The following is an 8,076-nucleotide window of genomic DNA, read 5'->3' on the forward strand; positions in this document are numbered from 1 at the left end:
CATTAAGGTGCTGGCCCGATCATCTCGGGAACGATTTATATGGCCACATTAAACCTTCAGGCCATCCCTCCCTCCCCACCCCCATGTTCCATGAGGAGCTTGGGGTCGCCAGAGCCTCGTCTGTTAGTGAAACGGGATTCGCCGCTCGAAGGTGAGGTTGACAATCGGGTTGGAGAAGCTATATATTGCGCTACACAACCCCTTGAATCCCAATTGTGTACATTCTTATTCCATCATTCAAACCATATTATTAATGAACCAATGCGAGCATCCTCGTTCTCACCTACAGTGCCTACAGAAAAGCTAGTATTATTTTCGCACTCAGTATGTTACACAAAACCCAGGAACCTCTCACTGACCTAAAAGATTCCCTCACAACTATATCCACAAAGAGGTCGCTCAAAAAGATCAGTCAATTGGGCCGACTTTCATTAATTTTAGTTAAAAATTACCTAGAGTAAATCGGGCTTTGCTTTCGCCTCGGAAGTATTCAAGAATACTGCAATTACTATGAATTTAAGAATGGGTTGTTAATTATAGTGGAATATTTGTATCTTCCGCACTAACTAAACTGGAATGTTTAAGGAAAGGAATAATCTCCAACTCAACCAGTGTGAGCAGTTCATGGTTTCAAATCGTATAAAATAAAATATCAAGCGTATATTTTCTACCTTCTTTCATGATGATTTTTTTCACCCGAAACACCTTTGATCTTTGGTGTACCAAATATCGGCACTCCAATATATAGGTACAATACTTCCTTCCACTTTATCGATGTGTACACTAGTTGGCGCAATAGCTTTGGACGTATTTTTTTCTTTTTTCTAGCTTCTAGTGCAGCTCCACCACAGTATAAAGGAATTGAAAATAAATTCCTCCTTTTCGCGTTTTTTTTTTTTTTTTTTTTTTTTTTTGGTGTAGAAACTCTCATGCAAATTTTCACACTGAAGATTTTCACGTAATCTTTACTTTACAACACACACACACGATAGAAAACTTATTATTGATTGCTTAATAATGCAATTTATTCACAAAATTTTCAACGTAAAGCGAGTTATTTGAATTTCTTCTCTTTGCTTGCAAAGGAAAGAAATTTTTGTGATTTCCGACACGAAAATTTTTTCCGTCTTTCCACTCGTTGCCTTTCTACAGCACTTTTCTCATTCGTTTGTTCATATACTCGCTGTTTCCCAAACGTCGAAATACAATGAAGGCGACAAGCGTATTGTCGCAAATTATTTCCGTTGTAGAAATGTTGAATAGCAATGTCCCATGATTCAATCACAAGAGGTTTGCTCGACAGACACATTTCTTGACAATTGCAGCCATTTTGCTCCCAAATCGAATTGACATCCGTTAACTGTGTTGTTTCTTTGCGAGTTTTCGAAAAATATTAGTAGTAGAAATAGGAAGCAATCAGATAAGTACTTAACTGCATAATTCCTTAGAACATTTATTTTAATTTTATGATGAATTTATTAACTATGCCATGATCTATTAGTGTGGCTGAACATAGGTTTTATGAAATGTACGAACACCAAGGAATCGTGCACTTTCGTAAACCCATGAAGATACGAAACCTAAACCAATTCAAAATTCATCGTTCAACGTCAAAACCTCGACTATTAAATCGATTCACGTAAAAATTTCATTAGTAAATAATGGAGATGCCATAACGAAATTTACTCATTGGGCATGTTAACTTATTCAGGTAAAAGTCTAGAACAGGAATCTACTGCTAATACGCGTCCAAAAATATCGAGAGAGGTGACCTTGACAACAATAATTCTAAGGCAGAAAAGAAAAATTGTATCTTTGCCCGGAGATATTTGCAGTTGAAGTTGGCAATTTTCATGTGGTTGTTGTAATGCTTTTGTGCACTTAAAAAGATTTTGTGTACAAAGGGAATTTGCATGCATTTAACTTTGATCCCACCTCATTGGAGGACCGGACAGGGTAATTTTTTATAAGCTCGGTTGAAGGCCGCCAACGCGACCCGGGTCATTTTTCGGTTTTTCGTCAATATCTTTTGAACGAACTTAAATTTTTATTTCCGTCTTCTAATTATTGTTATTGAGGTCAGTACGCGTCTTTTGATACTTCTCACGATATTTTTGGGCGCGTATTAAAAGTCGGTCTTCTGTTCTATTAACTCCGTATGTTCGGAACATTCGTCTCCATTTAAGAATTTTGAGAATCGGTTTATATTTGGAATATTATGCATATTCGGACCGCGTGAGGTAGTATCAAATGAACGTATTCCGAATATTCTAAATTAACGGTTTATCCGGAACGCTTCCATGAATACTTAACGGAAAAGAGCTTTCCGAAATTTCAGAATAAAAAGGTGAATACTCCCTGTGTAGCAGGACCGCTCAAAAGCGTAACACTTCTGTCAAAGTCAAGGTAGGAATATAAAGTTCTAAGACAATAAGCCATTTTCTTTTTTTTTTGTTTTTGTCAGTTCCTTGCGGCTGCTGAGTAGCGTATCACCCCATGTCGGCTGCCTCTTCAAAATCATCTCAAAATATTTTTCAAAAATTTTCCAATTCAGGATTTGTCACAAAACCGCCCTATATTAGAGTTAGATTGAAGAACGCTTCATCTCAGAATGCTTTTCGTTAATTCCGTCTTATGACAAAATGCATTGAACTTATGCTCATGTAGGGCGTTTTGGAAACAAATTTTGAGATAGTGCATTTTTGAATAAAATTCTAACGTACGGCATTCTTCAAACAATTTCTGAAAGAATGAACAAACCAACATAACTTTACCAATTCATGAAATATTTAGTAGAAATTGAATTATTTCCCCAAAAACTTTTCGCATTTACAAAATTATTATCACTACTAATATACTACCAAAGATACTTGTCTACTACAATTTCATTTAAGGGAACTGCATTATGCCCCGTTTTCCTTACATCGTAAAAGCAACCCGTCGAAATTTTTCAATTTGGGAGTGTCAAAGATCTGTCATCATTGAAGAACAAACCTGTAGTAATTGAATCATGGCAATGTCCCTTAAAATGAAATAAAAAGTTAACAACAAATTTGACAGAATAAAAATTAATTGAACAAAATCGTTCGAAGAGGTGGTAATTATGGTTTCAGGAGTTTGTTACTGCTCTGAACTTGGTATAATTCCGTCTACATGCTCGCCAAAATGCAATGGATCTTGCCTCCGGTTTTGATGTGGTTCGTACTCATTTTTCGAATACCTTTTGACAGAAGAAAACATTTTAATTTCTGTCTTCATTTTATTGATACAGAGGTCAATATGCGCCTTTTGACACCGGCATTTTTGGACGTGAAACAACAGCCGATGCCTGATATAAATTATTACCAAATTGTTTTAGTTGCTAAAAAGCGTAGACAATTGGGGGACTCATTAAACGTTATAAATGCATATAAAGTGTGTAAACATAAAAATTTACCCTATGCTTTAATGAGGGCCCCTAACGTCAGAAACGGTTATATTATGTAGTTATTTTTAACACGTCGAGGTTATGCAAAGATAATTTTCTGCGTAGTGTAGCACCGTTATATGTATGTTGGTATATTTCATTGGAGTATGGTTTTACGTGGCGGGTCCCAAGCCCAGCGCATAACCCGCTCAACGGGGGTAAAAATATTACTTGCACGTTTATATAGCGAGCCGCTTGCTCCAAGACAGACGCCCGCTTGCAGCCGCACCTATAGATGTACAGACGCTGCCGATAAGATCTCCCAGAATATTTCCGCGGTAGGTATGCCTGTCGTAAGAGGCGACTAAAATACCAGATTCAAGGGCCTGTGTAGCGCAACCTTTCAGGTTTCCAGCGCATTATATAGCTTCTCCAATCCCAATTGTCAACCTCACCTATCCGCGGGGAATCCTATTTCACTAACAGACGAGGCTCTGGCGACCCCAAGCTTCTCATGGAACTCATGGAGGGAGAGGATGGCCTGAAGGTTTAAAGTGGCCACATAAATCGTTCCCGAGATGGTCGGGCTAGCACCTTAATGGTGCCGGGGTACCGGAGCGTACCGGATTTGTATCCGGCAAAGGACCATTACATCGATAACACTCCCCAAAGCCTTCGGGGAGCAACCGTATCGCTACAACAACAACAACAACAGGAGATCTCCCCGGCTCGCCCTTAAACCGATTATGTCAGATTGGCCTAGCCAGGTTGTCGCCTTCTCACAATAGCTCACCGCTAAACGGATGTTTAGCGGCTACTCAGAGTATACTTGGCCGCAAGCGACCGGCAGTAGTGAGCTGCTTGAACCTCATGCAAAAGAATCGCTCTGACCATTCCCAGGTGAATGGCGGTCAGAAACTTTCACCACTTTCGTGGACTTCTACACACGGCTCCACCTTCCTAACCCGTTTTGGAACAAGTGCAGAATATATACATTTGTCAAAAAAAAAAAAAAAAATTCTAACTTTACAGAGATTTTTATGCTGATTCCAACGGTATATTTCTTTTTTGGTGCAAATGAAAGGTTTGGGGGTAATTCCATGTCAAAAGGCGAAATTATGATTTTTTCAAATCAAAATATCTCCGAACCTAGTGGTTGGATTTCAAAAATTAAAAAATCGAAAAATAACTTATAAAAATACCTTTCATCTGATGTATATATATCTTTAACTTTTCTAGTCTTTATTTACCAAAAATTTGAAAAAGCTCTTTTTTGCATTCGTGAACGAGCTGATATTACCTTATAACTCTTATGTTTGTTATGTTAGCCGATCCAAGACCGGCTGCGCCATGCACAGTAATTCTGCGTAGAACACCCTTCTGCATTGGCAGCCTTCGGCCGCGTTTATAAAAAAATAACCCTGGGCTACGCCATGCCAAGTCCGGGTGTGTGGTATACCCGTGGCTACCGCCACGGTGATGTCCTTCTGCGTAGTACACGCTGTTATTTTTTATAAGCCCGGCCGAAGGCCGCCTATGCAGAAACGTATTCTACGCAGAATTACTGTGCATGGTGCAGCCGGCGTTGGACCGGCTAAGGGTGTTCTACGCAGAATTACTGTGCATGTTTAGTTCAGCCTTTTTTGAAAAAAAAAAAAAAAAAAAAATTAAAGTATTTTGTCAATAACACATAAGTTAGCAATCATTTTCGCATAAAAACATAATTTTATTATAGAAATTTCTTCTAAATATAGATGTTTTATATATCAAACCTTGTTTTATTACCTGCTGAGCTGGCAACACTGTTCACATTAATGTGTTTTCATTTCGACAGATATTTGATGCAATATTTGTTTTGATATTTTATAAGCAAATTAGTAAAATTTAACATAATTTTTTCGTTAATTCGTGCAAGTTAGATTATGTTAATATACTAAATATAAAAAGTAAAGTGATGTGTGCGCTTAAAAGATTGTAAACGTGAGGGAACAATATGTATCACACAAACCTGTTTTTTGCGGTAACTTTTAAACGGGTATAAAAGTTAACTTCCGCTTTCGGATTCTTAATCTATACGTGAATACGCGTCCTTTGATACCTCACTCGAAAATTTTGGCACAAATTTCGGTGGGTACCATAAACTGCACTACTAACAACTATCAAACACAACAACAACCACATTAAAATCGCCAACTTCAACTGCAAATATCTGCAGACATATAAAATTTTTCTTTTCCGCCTTCGGATTACTGTTCTCGAGATTAATACGCGTCTTTTGATACCTCACTCGAAAATCTTGGCCCAACTTTAGAGTGGATACCGTAAACAACACTACTACCTTTTAATTTGATAAATGTATGTATTCTGCACTTAAGCCCCCGTTTTATGTGCCCTTAGCTGTAATATACCATACCGGCAAAACAGGGAGCATACGCCTCCACATATGTGCGTTTTGATTTAGAAAAGCTAAAACACACCTTCCGACAACACGATTACGTGTTCATGGTATTTGGGCCGCACGTTGTAGTCCTTGCATCGGCAGTTTCTTTCCCAATCGGTAATAAGTTGTGATACCCTTTTCAACTATATTTATCGCCGTTTTTATTGCATCTATCATCTTTACAATTGAGCAAAAGGCGTAAAATTTTTCATTAGTTTTACCGAGTTAAACAATGCGTGCGACAGAGTCAGCTAATGCAACGTGTGATGTGTCAAAATGAAATTTACCGACTGAGGACTTGCCATTTTGGTGGTGGACTAGTTTCAATAAAAACCTAAATTTTATTAGCTCCATTTTATATTAAAATGGAAAGATTTTCTTTCTTATTTAGCTAACAGGGAGCTATTATATTCAGCGACATTTTTAACGCTGAAATGCCGGTTCATTCGCTCAAACGAAGACCCATTTATTAACTTTAGTGAAATCAAAACACATTTTAAATTTATACACTTTTTGCTTACCCTTCCTCTGATGTTTGCTCCCAAGAGTTCGTTGCTCTCCTTTACACACGATTCACACCCGCTCACGATGCACCATTTACGCATACACATGCATAAACGGGCGCTTTGGAAGCGTGCTTTAAAAAATGCTATTTTGTTGTGCAAAAATTGGCCCAGCGCAAATTTTGTAGTGAGGTGTAACCTCTTTCAGATGTCTTGTTGTTCCTTTCAGGCACTTAACTTATTTGGTTCTTATATTTTTTTAAGCGTTCTTTATACGTTTTCTTTAATTGTCTATTTCTTCTTTTCTTTTAACTTGCTACCAGAATTCTTCACGCCAAGGGGTGTTCAGTGCGTGGGGTAATATTGAATAGAAAAGGAAGCAGAATCCAATAAGAATTTTTTCGGCTTGAATAGGGAAATTTTAGGCAACCGCTTATACGTTTTATTCACTATGCACATTTACAAAAACTATTTATTGACGTAGCGCGTACGTTTACCCGTCACTTGTAAGCGTTTTTGCTTTGTTTGAAGGATTATTCAACACCGTTTTACCGTCTACCGTCACAAACAAGATAGAACACTTTCTTGCGGGTTGTCACAAATACTTAAAATGGCGTGTGACTCGTTCGTGTTCCGCTTTGCTCTTGTTCGTATTAGAAAAGTGCGGCGGCGATTAATAGAACGGCGTTAAATATATTAAAGGCCCGAACACAAAAGACACCTTTTTCACGATCCCCATTCAAACACATGCAGTCAACTCATCTGTACACGCATGATGGGGATCCTCAAATAGGTTATTCTTTAAGCTGCAGACATTGGTGCTCTATCGGTAACCTTATAACAGCTGATTCGACCAACCTTATGAGAATCAATGCAATCGGTTATTGGTGCCGCTAAGGTCGTAACCGTATCGTAGCCAACCAATTGCGGTTTGGTTTACCGTCGTAACGATAAACAGCTGATTAATGCGGCAGTTACCCACTATATCAACATTCAAGTTGATATTTTAAAAAACTTTTATTTTGGTTTTGTTTTTAAAAATTTATATTTTGTTTATTTTTGAGTTTAGATATTTTCTAACTAATTAGAATTTTCTTTTTTTGAAGTTATTCAAAATTTTAAGTTAACACGAAAACTCAATTAAAATTATTTTAAAAATTAAAGTAAAGAGTACAAAGTAGTTAACACTATATTTACTCCCCCTCCAAGAAAATTTGAAACAAACAAATTATTAATTAATATTAAAAGTAACCTTTTTTTGTTTTTTGTTGTTTAATGTATTTGTATTTAAATTAGTGTTAATAAGTATGTTTGCTGGTTTAAGTAAATCAATTGAAATATTTTTAATAGTATTATTGTATTGAATTGTAAATGTTTTATGTTTCTTAGATATAACTTTAAAAGGTCCTTCATAAGGTGATTCTAAATTAGATTTACGAAGAACTTTAACAAAAACATACTCACAATTTTCTAATTGTTTAGGAACGAAAACATTTTCTTTGTTATGATGAAAAACTTTAGAACGAACAAGTGAAAAATATTCTCTTATTTTATGAAGAGCGTCATTAGAAAAATCATGTTCTTTATTACTATTTGAAATAATTAATTCACCAGGTATTCTAAGTGTTTGGCCATAAACAAGTTCAGCAGATGAACATTTTAAATCTTCTTTAATAGAAGTTCGTAAACCAAGTAGAATGAATGGTAAAATGTCAGACCAATGAACC

The 8,076-nt window shown here is 36.7% G+C and overlaps 1 protein-coding gene across 7 annotated transcripts in view; it reads right to left on the reverse strand.

The window, feature by feature from the left end:
• Window positions 1-6,954, reverse strand: part of nocte (no circadian temperature entrainment) — a 42,431-nt gene extending 35,477 nt beyond the window's left edge. For 6 of the 7 annotated variants that reach the window (XR_010952407.1, XR_010952405.1, XR_010952406.1 and 3 more), the window contains exon 1: window positions 672-1,155. The gene's annotated coding sequence lies outside the window, so the exon portion shown is untranslated. Of the gene's footprint in view, window positions 1-671; window positions 1,156-6,367 lie in introns of those variants that run through there. The other variant, XM_067781129.1, reaches the window with a different exon arrangement.
• Window positions 6,955-8,076: the final 1,122 nt, after the last annotated feature.

This window comes from Eurosta solidaginis, chromosome 4 (genome assembly GCF_040869045.1).
Source record: "Eurosta solidaginis isolate ZX-2024a chromosome 4, ASM4086904v1, whole genome shotgun sequence".
Lineage (NCBI taxonomy): Eukaryota > Metazoa > Arthropoda > Insecta > Diptera > Tephritidae > Eurosta > Eurosta solidaginis.